Genomic DNA, 14,897 nt, shown 5'->3' on the forward strand with positions numbered 1-14,897 from the left:
TACAAGAAGGTACATAGAACAAAAGGAGCGTATACGTATGCACACACTTTCACAAGAAGAAAGGCATGTATGGGATGGAAAATTAAGGTTAAATAATACCAAGGGTCCATACCATGGTATTAGCCAACAATATTGAGCGGAATAATAGTTACTTGATCCCGTCTAAGAATAACACAGGTTTTAAGTGTTGTTTTGGTTCGAGGTATTGAAAAAGGCTCTAAGTATATAAGGAGGTGAAGATCAAAGTGTTAAGGTGTGCAAGTAATGAATATCTTATGAAGAGTTAGATCAAAAGAAAATATGCATGTTATGGGTTATTGATGCTTTGCTTGATTTGAACTAAGTATGCGCTTGAGTGTTTGATGATGGATGAGATCTAATGATGGATCAGGATCGTGAGACCTGAAATGACTTATCATAATGTGATATGATAATGGATATGATAGATCTATGTGCTAACAAATGTTTTTTCCTTTAAATGATATTATATGGGTATATCTAAATTCTGGAATAGCTGTGACGTTATAAGTTATTATTTTCAAATATATACACTGGTTCGCCTTGGTGAATATGCATATACACATTGGTTCAGCACTTCCGAGTAGCGTATGCAGAAGAAAAGTCTGTTGTTCAACGATCACTGATCTATCTGATTAGTGCTGCTGTTTTACTGCTATTTTTCAATGATGTCTTCTTTGGATCTGAAAGTAAAATTGATTATATAAGGAGATTAAGTCTGGTTGAATGATTGATTGAGTTAGAAGGGTGATCTTTGCTAATATCTGTTTGGAACTTTGTAATATGACACTAAATCTTCATAATGTCTTTGGGCAGCACAATTTATGGTTCAGAATTTTTATGATTTAGTATCTTTAGAAGTATATGCAGGTTGGGTTACAGAAAGTAGTGTATACATGTAGGTTGGATTCATTGAAGTAACATATTCATGTTGACATATAATTTTTAAGGTTGCAGTTGGTTCTGGATGTTGATGCAGTGTTCTGGGTTCAGATCTGTGTACTAATGATCAGTTTATTCCAGTTTATTGATTGAATTTTGATTAAGTGTCGATTGATTGAGGTTTTAGTGATTGATTGATTCAATTGTGGTCGATTCAGAGATTGATGATTGAGTTTCATAGTTGATGAGTTTTAGTGATTATTTGATTAAGTTGTGTCAGAAGTTTCAATGATTGGTTGATTCAGAATGTAATGATTGGGTTTCAGTTATATCAGAGATTAATTATTCGGTTTTAGTGATTGTTTGATGCAGTTGTATTTGATGGATGTATTGCAGTGGTGATTGATTTTGAGCTTCAATGTTACTGATGGGTCCAATATGAAAATTTGATGAAACATGGCTGTTGGCTTGAGGGGGTTTGACCCAGGTTCAGCGTTAGTTAGCCAAACAAATCCCTACACTACTAGCCCTTTTGACATCAGCCCGGGGAGCACAAACTGAAGTATCACCTGATGCTAGAACCAAGTTTCCACACCCTGAGATGGTTGTGATGTCGTTTGATTTCTTCAATCCCCGCCTTCGCACAGGTGGTCTCACTCTAGGGCTTGTAAGATAAACCCTCTATCTTGACCTTTAGTACCTTCGCGAAAGTATATGGTCGACCTTTGCACAACCCTAACCTATGGCTCAGGTACTTTCGCACTGCTATAGCAGCGTGCTATGTAGATTCCTCAATTATCCTAAGTGATTTGCTTATCTTGTCAAATACTTAAAGTTATCACCGCGTAAGCAGATATTCGAGACTGTGTTCAATTATTAAATATAATTGCATTCATTCGCACATCATATAAGAATAATAAAGGAAATTCATACATAATATATCCAAACCCAACAACAAAAAAGACACAGAAATTGCAGAATAACTCCCTTTATTAATATCTCTAAGTGTTACAGAATCTGTCCACCCTGCGCACATAGCTGGAGGGGTCCGTGCACTCAGCTGCAGACTTCTACCTAGGCCTCTGCGCACTCAACTATAGAGCCTCTACCTACGCTACAACCAAAGACTTAGACTTCTTGCTCTAAAGCTATGACTCTATTACATGTTGTGTCATTCCCTCTTCTTCTAACTACTTAGAGCTTAGCTCTTTTTATACAATCCCATGGTTCGTGGACCATGGGTAGATCTCTTACAACCGACTTTACTTTACAAAACTAAGGGCAGACTACCCTTTATGACACATAACACCTTCGCTCTCTGCCACCACAAAATGTGGAGTCTTTACAATAATATTACAAAAATTGACTTAAACATGGGCTTTTAGCCCCAAAACTGCCCTTGGGGGATCCCACTCCCAACAATGGCCTACATATTGTGTTGTTGTGTACCTATCACCCTATGTACAATGGTCTCAAGGAGTTGTAGACCCTCTGTTAGTGTGATAGGGTCCAAAAACGTCTTGGTCGCCTTGGATTTCTTTCTGGACCCTCCCTTTTCCAGCTCTCTCAAGCATTTAATGCAGGCAGACCTCTCCCGAGGGTCCTGGCTGTGCTGCTCTGTATCCTCTTCTTCAGTCTCAGGTGAAGGCGACTGTGCACCTTTGTTAAAGCCCCCCTCTATGCCAACAATCTGTTTTCCTACCTCCTTTCTTGCCTGTTCCGCCTGGGTCTTCTCAGCAGCCTCCTTTTTCCTCTTTTCAACCAACTGCACCATCTTCAGCTTGGCCTCTTCCTTCTTCTTCTGTGCGGTGGACTTGCTTCCACCCACCACCAAGTCTATGGTGGTGCGCCACTCTACCAGCCATTTATCCAACACTGCATTGATGGCATCATATGTGGCTAGGTACGGCAAATCGTACCACTTCTACGCAGGGTCCTTCCATGCCCTGATTGATATCCGATGGAAATCAACTTTAAATTTGGCATAGCTTTGCAGGTTAGCATATACTGTGGGCGACAATCGTGGCTTGCGATTGATGGCCATCCTAATATTCATTTCCATCAAGATCCAGAAGATCTTGATTTCCTGAATGTGCTCCATGTCCTTGGTTGCCCACAACGAGGCGTACTTTTCTACTTTAGGAAGGTCTGGCGCGACCGAGGGGAATTGGCTCTCTTCTGATAGCTCCCACGCTATGAGCACAATCGATAGCAAGAGCCATGCATAGTGGAAGGTCTTGCTCTTCTCTTGCGCTTCGCAGCAATTCGCTAAGAACTCTCCGCGAAGGTAGTCTGACCAGTTAAACTGGACTCCTTCCATGCAGTGCTGTGCGAGCGCGACGACAGGCACTGACACCTCAACGATGCGACACTTCCACATCACCTTCCCTGCAAGGATCTACATTGCCACCTTCACAGTGGGGTCGTAGATGCTGGAGATAGCGTACCCGCATGAATTCTTCACCAGTTTGAACTTCTCTTTCATTGATTCAGCGAACGCCTACTAGCCACCCTTGCCGCCAAAGATCATAGCTAGATTTTCGCCTCCATATGACAGATGCGTTATGCAGTGAATCAACATATCGGTGATGGGTATTGACTCCTCCAGCCATAGACACCCATCATGCACCAAGCACAATAGCTGCTTGAGGAACAACATTGTCACAAGGGTGTGGTTATATTGCGGCACCCAGAGTAGGTTAAGTAATCCTGCCTTCTCTACTCCTCTGAGCCACTTCCGTGACTCTAATGAAATCATCCCTGTATTTGTGTCTATGATGCGGCGCATCAGTTGTTTGGTCGCTAAGTGCTAGAACTTCTCATGGTCCGCTAAGTCCCAGTCTTCGAGCTTCAATATGGGCACCTGTGCCAAACGCAGACCATCAAAAGCGATTTCATCTGGTAGTAGAGGGGTTTGCAGGGGAGTCTTAGTTTCATCAATGTCCTTTGGGACCTTGGACTTAGGCTTGCGCGGAGGGACATACTCTAGAAACCGTGTAATAGGGTCTACACCCTAGGCTTCAACCTCCTCTATTTCCACTCCCACATCCTCATCGTCCATGGGGATGTATTTGGTATCCTCCTGTTCTACTTCTAGGCTTATAGCCTTGCCTTTCTCCTGGGTAGTGGGCTTTGGTAGGTTTCGTCTTGGCAACGCGTGCACCAGTATGGCTGGCTACTTTCCCTTCTTGTATTTCATAGTCTCCTTGGTTGGGGTTGGCTTTGGTCTCAACGTTCTCAGGGATTTAGGGACCTCCGCTAGTACTTCGGCCACTTCCGGGGTAGCTACTCTACCCCCCATATCAATCTCCTGTACATTCTCCCCGGCTACCACTCCTTCGGTGTCCATAGCTCCTGCGCATGTTGACATGATGTTATTCACTAGTGCTTGTGTCTCCTTTGACAATTGTTCAAACGCCGGACTTGCTACTAGATCTTGAAATAATTCACAGTTCATGTGCACCTGAGAGCGCAACAACTCAATTCTCAAAATGCCAAGTGTTTTTCACTGGACAACCACTTGTAATTTATAGGGCATTTTGAATTCAAATCCGACCATTTCCCCCAAAATCGGTTCATTAATGCTGGATTGGCGGCAGATTTTCAAGGATCTAAGCCATAAATTTCATCTTAAATACCGACCGCCTGCTCCATTTGGCCTCACTTCTGTTGTCTTTTCATGAACAATGACTTTAATGGTCACTTTCCAGCTGACCTGCATGATTTCTCCCTGGGTAGTGCAACTCCCTCCGCGTTACCGCAGACCCAGTGACATGTCCTTGTTTCGTGCCATCTTCCAATTGTGTAGCTCCCTAACCCAGGCAATATAGTTTATAGTCTCACACCTCCTTTCAGCTGCCTGGAGCACTAAGACTGTGCTTCTTGATTTAGTCACAAGGCTAGACTGCTGGTGTATGGCTTCAAGCAATTGCCATTCACCTTTCTTGGGAAGGGTTCTCCATTTAATTTGACCAACTGTACCGCTCCTCCATCAGTAATCCCCTTAATAACATAAGGCCCTAACTAGTGCATCCCGAATTTCCCTATAAATTTATCAAACTTACTATCATATAACAAAACCAGGTCATTTACCTTAAATGTGCGCAGCTTGATGTGTTAATCATGCCATGCATTTTCGCACTGCTTTTGGACCTGTTGGTGAAATCCAGCCAAAAATCTTTCTTCTTCGAGCTCATCCAGCTGTGCGAGCCTCTCCTCTAGGGCTCGTGATCCATCATACCTGTGAGCGCTGCTATGCGCAGACTAGGCAAGAAGTATTCCATGGGCATCACTGCTTCTACACCATAGACAAGCCTAAAAGGGATTTTTCCAGTCAACTTCTTGCATGTCGTTTGATAAGCCTAGAGTACTGCATGTATGCTTAGGTCCCAATCACTTCGTTGAGCATTGCAAACCTTGGTCAGTGCATTTTCAAGCACTTTTTTTAACGCCTCCACTGTCTCGTTAGCCTGTGGGTGATAAGGTGTGTTCTTTTGGTGATATACCTGAAATTCCTTCGTTAGTGCACTGATAGTCTCATTCAGGAAGTGCGTACCACGATCACTCATCAAGATCTTTAGACATCCAAATCACGTTAGTACATGCTCAAATAAAAACTTTGCGACAGTCGTGCCTGTGCAATCCTTCACCGGCTGCGCTTCTACCCAATGAGTCAAATACTCCAACGCAATGATAATGTATCTTGCTCCTGTCTTTCCTTGTGGCTGAATGGGTCCTACAAAATCGATCGCCCATCATTATTTGTGTATTCAAAGAAATTTCATCCCTCCGCGATGGCCTGCCCATTCTTTGACATACATCACATGCCTTGCAATATGCTTTTGAATCTTAATGAAGGGTTGGCCACCACAACCCTGCACGTAGAATATTTTGCGCAGTTGTTCTCCCTGAATAATGTCCTCCCACAATGCCTCCATGAGTGTCCATGAGGATCCTGCTTCTTTCGAACTCAGGTACATACTGTCGCAATATCTCATCAATCCCCATTTTGTACAGATGTCCAGCAATGACAGAGAAATCTGCCGCGTGCACCACTAATTCCTTCTTTTACTAGATAGTGTATCCTTCCGGTGCAGTTCCTATTGTTAGGAATTGTATTATATCCTTAAAGTGACCATCTGCAACACGTATTGCAAATGGATGTATGCCAGGCAATCCTTCTTCCAAGTTAGTAGGTTCCTCCCCCGTTTCTATGTGCGATAGATGATCTGGTCCCAGGTTCAATCATCTAGGCTTCACGACAACTTCAAAATCGTACTCCTAGAACAATAAGAGCAATCTGCAGATTCTCCCCCACAACATAGGCTTATTGACAATGTACTTCAGCGCAGAGTGATCCGTATACATTTTAAAATGGCCTCCTAGCAAGTAGTGCTGATACTTCTAGAGCGCATACACCATAGCTAGCTCTTCCTCTTAGTGGTGGAATGTTTTTTCTCTGCTTTGGATAATCTACGACTTGTGAACACGATAGGATGGTCCATGCCTTCTCTACCAGCCTATGTCAGTTCTTCTCCCAACGCTATACGTGATGCGTCGACATGTACATGAAACTCTTTCTTCCAGTCCCGGAAGACTAGAATCAGTGTGGTAACCATCTTTTCTTTCAATATGTCCAAGCTCTTCTTATAGTCATCGTTCTAGAAACATGACATCCTTTTTCAACAATTTATCCATAGGCACAGTGATCTGGGCATAGCTTTTGATAAACTTTCTATAATACCCTGTATGTCCCAGAGTAGCGCGTAACTGTTTCACACTCCTCGATGCTTCCAAGTTCAGTGTAACCACGATCTTCGCGAGGTCTACCATCGGTCCTTGTCTGCAAACCACATGCCCCAATAGGTTCCCAAAAGGAACACAAAACATACACTTCTTGAGATTGAGCGCGATCTGGTATATTTGACAAGTATCTAGCATCAAGCACAAGATGGCTACATGGTGCTTAACTATCCCAAATACAACGTAGTCATCAAAATATACCTATAGGAACTTATGAATAAATTCTTTGAATGCCGCAACAACCATGCGCGAAAAGATTGCAGGCGCATTCTTCAATCCAAATGGCATTACAGTGTACTGAAAACAACCCCACTCAGTTGCGAAGGTTGTCTTGCTCCTATCCTTTGGTGCGATTTTGATTTGGTGGTACCTAGAGAACCCATCAGTGAAAGAATATGCTTGCTAGTTGCCTACATTGCCCAACACTTCATCCATGAACGGAGTCGGGAAATGATCATGCACACAAGCGTCATTTAGTTTTCTAAGGTCCACGCATATCCTTATCTCATCCTTCTGCTTCTTGTCTTGCACTACCATTGGGCTTACCCAATTAGATTCTTCCACAGGTTCAATGATGCTTGTTGCGAGCATCTTGTCTAGCTCCAATCAGACCTTCTCCTTATATTTTGGATTGAGATGGTAAGGCCTTTACTTAACTGGCTTCGTGTCAGGCTTTAACGTGATCTTCATCATTCCTAGGTCCCCGATTATTCCTTTCAGATCAGTAAACTTGGTAGGGAATAAGTCTTGGTATTCACGGAGCAATTTAGTGACCTTATCCACCATCGTGTCATCCTAGTAGTCTCCAATCTTCACAAATTTGGGTTCTGCCTCTGTACCAATATTTACTTGTTTTGTTTTCAGCGACGTGGTTATATCAGGGTTCTCAATCTATTGTCCTCGAACCTCATATTGACCTTGTGTTTTTGGAAAGTTAATCTTCTGTGGATCCTCATCCTCTTCTTCAGCAGTTACATTATAGCATTCTGGTGCGTGGCTCAGCTGAGTAGCCCATTCAGACTGAGTCAGGTCTAAAGGATCCTGCGATATCCTAAAGATAATTACTTTCACCTCTTGTAGCGCTTCATCAATATTGTCAAACCAATCCTAAAAATTGATAGTCATCATGAATCCTTTTCATAGGATATCTCATTCACTTGTCCCGTGGCAGAGCTCTGTTTCTATATACCAATTCATTGGGATAACATCCAAGGTATGACAGAACAGGTGCACCCACTCAGGTTGGGGCTTTTCTCCATAAGCCTGGGTCCATTTGGCCAGATGCGAGCATAAATCATTCTTCCCATCATACTTGTTTGTTAGTCACAACTTAGGATTCCCAAATCATGTTCTCATCATCCTCCTAAATTTGCGCCAATCGTCAAAGCTTCCCTTGTGTGTATCCCACCATCTTGCAGGCATAGCACGTAGTGCCCAGTCCAAGGCCTGGAAGCACTTGCTTTTCTAGTACCTCCCTTTCAAATGCATCCAAAAAGATATCTACCTCATCTAGACCATCATAAGTAGGCATATTCCTTACCTCTGACTACACACAGTGCAATGACCGGGTCATCATGTTGTAATTCAGCGTAGTTACTTCGTGTAACCAATTCTTTCAGCGTTCTATTTCTTTGTCGGAGTCTGAAGTGCAGGAACTCTCACGGTCCCATGTAATCCATCCATCCATGATGGGATTCACCCAATCTTTGTCTCACACTGTTATCTTATAGATACAGTCCAGGTCGTCATCACTCTCATAATTGTGGACAAGTTCAGTATAGCACGATCCTTCAGTAGGATCGAGGGGTACTATTACGCGCAATGATTTCTTCTCAAAGATCATCTTTCGCTTCTTCAGATTGATTACCCCATTCATTCAGTAGCCCAATCATTTCCCAAGCGTGCAGGATAGATATTGTTGTCATCCATTATCTCTATTACTTCAAAGTCAGCCAACGCGCTTTCTCCCTCAATATCCACGGTCACCCCCTACAGCAGCCCCATGGGGATGATCTTCTACTAATTCACCATCCTTAGCTGAATTAGAGACCATTGTAGCGTAGGTCTCCCCATTACCTCCCAAGTATGCTTTGGTAGGACATTCACATCTGACCCCAGATCCAAGATAACTTGATCCATCTCATACTCTCTTATCTACACGGTCAGTCTCATCTCTCGTCCCGTTATTGTTTTATTCTTTCCAATCTTTAATATTACACACGGCTCACCTGGCGTGGTTCCAGTGCATCTATTGATGAGTTCTTGTAATCCTTTCATAGCCTTACTATCACACAACAACTTCATATAGGTTTCCAGGAAAGTTGTGAGCATAGAGGGGTCCATCTCCTGCTCAAGCTTATCCTTGCTTCCTGAGGTGGAGACCTCAGCGAAGCTCTTCTTAGCTTCCATGAAGGTTTCATGTGCGCACTCCAAATCGAACTTAGCCTCCTTTACCGGGGCTTTGTGCACCCTTGTATTGTCTTCTGGATGTTTCCCCTTGTCATCTCCTGTTGCGATTCCACTTCTGAGCACTATATTTATGTTAGGGTCTTCCTCGCGTGGCTCAGACCTCATCATTTGTATGTTCTGATTCAGTGGAGGTGGTAGCACCCCTTTGTAACTTATCCTAGCTATCATCGTAGGACAGTGTTATGTTTAATGATCAAACAATGTGCAATACTTGCATGACGAACGCGTTAGATTAGTGCAATCACAGGCATAGTGTCCTAGTCCTCCAAAATTGTAGCAAATCAACTGTCCTCGACCTCTACCAAGTCCTCCTCTGCCTTGGCCCCTTCCATGCCCCTAAATCCTGTCCACCCCATTCCTGTGCTCTGGTCAAGGGGCAACATTTCGGCCTGAACCCTATAGGCAGGAGTTCTATCCATCATCAATTCATAGCTCTTGCAAGTACGCTCATCATGCCCTACTAACCTACAAAAGTTGTAGAACAGTTGCTGCGGTGCTTTACATACTTCTATAGCAAGTGACAGTTGTCTGTGGCATGTTTTCCTGCTACCTGACAGATAGCGCACCATAATGCAGGCCCTGCGCTAGGTCTTGCTTGAGCATCTGGCCTTAAAGGCATTGGTCCTCCTCCGACAAAGTAGTTTGCAAAGACCAGGCAATGGTCTTTGTCATGACCCTGACTCTTGCATTTCAAGCACCATACTTCCTTGCGTACCTCTGGTCGAACTGTCCTGTCCTGCTTCAAACTTTGCATATCAAGGCATAGATTCTTCAGCTACACATGGATTTGCTAAACTCCTAGATTAGAATCTTGCATCAAAGTTTCATGTAGTCTCATGGAAATCTCCAAGGCCTCTGCCTGAGTTGCTATCTTCTACTGCGACAACGCACTCCTTAAGTGTGGTAGTAGCGAATCCACAAACCACTCGCGATGCTGTCCATCTTTCAAATTCATGTTGGCTTCACGAATTTTACATTTTAGCCTTTGATCTAATTCCCAAGGCATCTTTCCTGGTTGCATCGTGATCTCTTTGAATCCCACAATTGACTGTGCCTCAGATTTAGGCCTACTAAATTCTCTATTCAGTGCTGGTTGGATGTCTACCACTCCAGCATTCGGGTTATCGTTAGAGTACTTAACATACCAGGTTAGCGCGTGATATTGCAGAGCACTAACCAGTGTTTCCTTCTTTATATGATCATTTGTAACACCTTGAGCTTCCCATACAACCCTCACAACAAACCAGAATTGGTCTGGGTCCTCATTTCCCAAGCCTTTGAACAAAGGCAACTTCATTGTATTTGCCATACTGAACCGCGGCGGAGGTGAAGATTGTATGGGTGAAGTTGGAGGTGAGGGTGGTGAAGTCAGAGGTAGTGTGGGTAGAGGTGGTATTCATGGGAATCCTTGTCTTATTAACTAAATAGCGCTTTGTGGAGAAAACTTCGCTATCCCTTCTTCGTCATCTCGCGGAGGTGAAATCAAGGGACTATACTCTAGACCCTTTTTTCCTTCGTTCCTGTAAGTTTTTCCGCTTCGCGTAGTCCTGAACATCAAGGTAGCTGCATAACCCATTTTTCGCACAATAGCATTTTAATCCAGGTATTCAAAGATTGGACTATACTGTAGACCCTTTTTTCCTTCGTTCCTGTAAGTTTTTTCGCTTTGCGTAGTCCTGAACATCAAGGTAGCTGCATAACCATTTTTTCGTACAATAGCATTTTAATCCAGGTATTCAAAGATTTTACGTACTTACCTCACGGTCCTTTGAAAAAGCGTCACTCCACCTCACTGTAGCTGACTGAGGTGTCGACTGTGAATTCAGTCACAAATCCTCCTATGATGCGATCGAGCCAATGATCAACAGCACGGGTGATCTTATCCTCTAATGCTTCCAACCTTCACACTAGCTCCAGGGTCCACACAATAGGACTGTCAAGTTTCCACCTTCCTTGGCTATCTGCTAGCTTCGCGATCCACTCGTATAACTCAATAGGGAAGGAGTAGAAAAAGATCTCGTGGATCTCTGTATATAGGTATCTATCCAACCATTGTTCCTTTGTTAGATGCGGATTTTTCTTCCCTTGTGCCGCGAATTCGTGGATCTTTCTATCCAACCAGTCTCCAATGTCCTTCTTAGTTGGATTCCAATGATACGGCATCACACATCTCTTATGCAGATTTCGGTCTTGGTAACGGAACCATTTGTTGGCTTGAGGGGGCTTGACCCAGGTTCAGTGTTAGTTAGCCAAACAAATCCCTACACTACTGAACCTTTCAGCATCAGCCTGCAGAGCGTGGACCGAAGTCTCACCCGAAGTACTATGGGGGGATGCTAGAACCAAGTTTCCGCACCCTAAGATGGTTGTGATGTCGTTTGATTTCTTCTATCCCTGCCTTCACGTAGGTGGTCTTGCTCTAGGGCTTGTAAGATAAGCCCTCTATCCTGACCTTCAATACCTTCACGAAAGTATATGGTCAACATTCGCACAGCCCTAACCTGTGGCTCAAGTACTTTTGTGCTGCTATGGCAACGTGCCGTGCAGATTCCTCAATTATCATAAGTGATTTGCTTATCTTATCAAATACTTAAAGTTATCACTGCGTAAAAATATATTTGAGATTGCGTTCAATTATTCAATGTAATTGCATTCATTCGCACATCATATAAGCACAATAAAGGAAATTCATACATAATATATCCAAACCCAACAACAGAACAAAGACACAAAAATCACAGATAACTCCTTTTATTAATATCTCCAAGTGTTACAGACTCTGTCCATCCTATGCACACAACTGCAGGGGTCCACTCACTCAGCTGTGGACTTCTACCCTAGGCCTCTACGCACTCAGCTGCAGAGCCTCTACCTATGCTACAATCGAAAATTTAGACTTCTTTCTCTAAAGCTATGACTCTCTTACATGTTGCGTCATTCCCTCTTCTTCTAACTACTTAGAGCTTAGCTCTTTTTATACAATCCCATGGTCCGCGGACCATGGTTAGATCTTTTACAACTAACTTTACTTTACAAAACTAAGGGCGGACTACCCTTTATGACACTGTTGGGCATGGAATGCCCCCACAACAGGTTTTTGGGGCTCAAAGCCCAAGTTTTGGTCAAAAGGTTTTGAAAGACTATGCGAATTGTGGGCACGAGCGCGAAGTATATGATGAGTCATAGAGTTGTCCACCCTAAAGTAAAGTAATGTAATGTAATGTAAAGTCATGTCAGCCTACCCATGGTCCACTGACCAGGGGATTGTATAAATAGAGCGAGGCTCTAAAGTTGTGAAGATAATAGAGGATAGAGAGAGTAGAGAAGGAATGGTTCAAGCTTAGAGTAGAATTCTAAGTGTCTTGGGTTGTAGTAGTAGGAAGAGACTCTGTAGCTGAGTGCGCAGGGCGGAGTTGAGTCTGTAATCGGGACATAAAGCTAATAAAGAGAAGTTTATCCTAATTCTGTGCATCTAGTTTTGAATTGTTCTTCTATTGTTATGCATTACTTTTTCTCTGTTTATTTACTACGCGCAGTTGAGTAAATGCTTGTATGGTTCAAATACATATATATGAAAATAATCTAAGTAATAAGCTAACAGTGCATAAGTAGGAAAGACTTGGGTAAATAAAAAGGATCACGCTGCGAATAGGACTACACGAAGACAACATCGCAGGCCGCGAGGTGCCCATTGGTGCACGTAGCATAGTGAGCACGAAGGTTGGACCGCGTACCAATCCTAACATATCAGACATCTCCAGGGTGCAGAAACCTAGTTCTATCACCCTCCCATACTACTTCGGGTGAGACCTTAGTCTGCGCTCTGCGGACTATTGCCAAAAGGGCTAGTAGTACCAAGATTTGCATGGCTAAATCACCTCTGAACCAGGGCCAGGCCCCATTAAACCAACAAATGGTTCCATTGCCGGGACCGAGATTTTCATAAAGGATGTCTGATCATGTGCCATTGGAATCCTATAAAGAAAGAAATTGAAGAGTGGTTGGAAAAGAAGATTCGCGAGTTCACGACGCAGGATTACAGAAATATGCGAGTATCTAAGGAACAGTGGTTGGATCACTACTTGTACACTAAAATCCATGAAATTTTCTTTGCATCTTTTTCATCTGAGCTGTATGAGTGGATCAAGAAGTTAGTAGATAGCCAGGGAAGGTGTAGGCTTGACAAACCAATAGTGTGGACTCCAGAACTAGTGCGTAGACTAGAAGCCTCAGAAGATAAGATAGCGCGAGCTGTGGACCATTGGCTCGACCGAATAATAGGAGGATTTATCACTGAGTTCGTGGTAGACACGACCGTTAGCTACAGCGAGGCAGAGCGACGTTTTCTCAAGGGACCGCGAGGTAAGTATATTAAATCTTTGAACACTTGGATTAAGATGTTGTTGTGTGAAAAGTGGGTTATGCGAATAAATTAATGTTTGGGACTATGCGAAGTGGAAGGATATATAGAAGTGGAATTAGTGAAGAATTATAAAAAAGTCCCTTAATTTCACCTTCGTGAGAGAGTGAGGATGAGCTCGCGAAGGTTTCTCCGAGAAGCACGGTCAGTTTGATAAGGCAGCGAATTCTGTGTCTACCACCCCCACCCACACCACCACTTTCTTCACTCCCCTCACCTCCATCTCTACCCACTCCACCTCCACCACCTCCACAGTTCAGTATGGCAAGCGCGATCAGACTACCAGTATTTAGAGGAGTAGGGAATGAAGATCCGGACCAATTCTGGTTTGTGGTAAGAGTAGTGTGGGAAGCACAGGGCGTCATGGATGATAATATTAAAAAGGATACACTGGTGAGCGCGCTGTAGGATCGCGCATTAACGTGGTATATCAAGCATTCTAATGACCACCCAAACGCAGGAATTGCAGAGATCTAGACCGCGTTGAACAGGGAATTTAGTACGCCAAAATCAAAGACACAATCAATCATCGTGTTTAAGGAGATCGCGATGCTCCCAGGCAAGACCCCCTGGGATCTGGACCAAAGTCTAAAGAGTACGATCTGCGAAGCCAATATGATGTTAACAGATGCACAACATCACACATGGTTTGTGGCCTCACTTATGCCACACTTAAGGACAGCATTGTCATAGCAAAAACTTTCCACCCAAGCTGAAGCATTGGAGATGGCAATGAGGTTGCATGAGACCCCTATACAAGACCCTGGGTTGGGATTCCAACAAATCCATGCACAACTATAGAATCTGTGTCTAGAGATGCAAAGTTTGAAACAGACAGGACAACTCGACCAGAGGTGCGCAAGGAAGTATGGTGCATAAAATGCAAAGGCTAGGGCCACGACAAAGATCACTGTCCAGTGTTCGCAAACTACTTGGTAGGAGGAGGGCCAATGCCATTAAGACGGAGGCACAGGCAAGGACGAGCGCAGCGTCTGCACTATGGTGCACGATCTGCCAGATAGGAGGAAACATACCATAGATAATTGTCATATGTTGCAGAAGTATACATAGACGTCCCAACAATTATTTTGTAATTTTTGTAGGTCGGTAGGCCATGATGAATGCACCTGCCGAAACTATGAACTAATGATGGATCGAACTCCTACCTACAGGGTGCAGACTAAAACACGATCCCTCGACCCAAATGTAGGGATGGCACGCACTGGGTTTCAGGGGCGCGGTAGGGGTCAAGGTGGAATGGGACTAGGAAGGGGTCGTAGACAGATAAATTGTTACAATTGCAGAG

This window comes from Pinus tabuliformis, chromosome 9 (genome assembly GCF_031772625.1).
Source record: "Pinus tabuliformis cultivar Carrire ecotype Pingquan chromosome 9, CPIR1, whole genome shotgun sequence".
NCBI lineage: Eukaryota > Viridiplantae > Streptophyta > Pinopsida > Pinales > Pinaceae > Pinus > Pinus tabuliformis.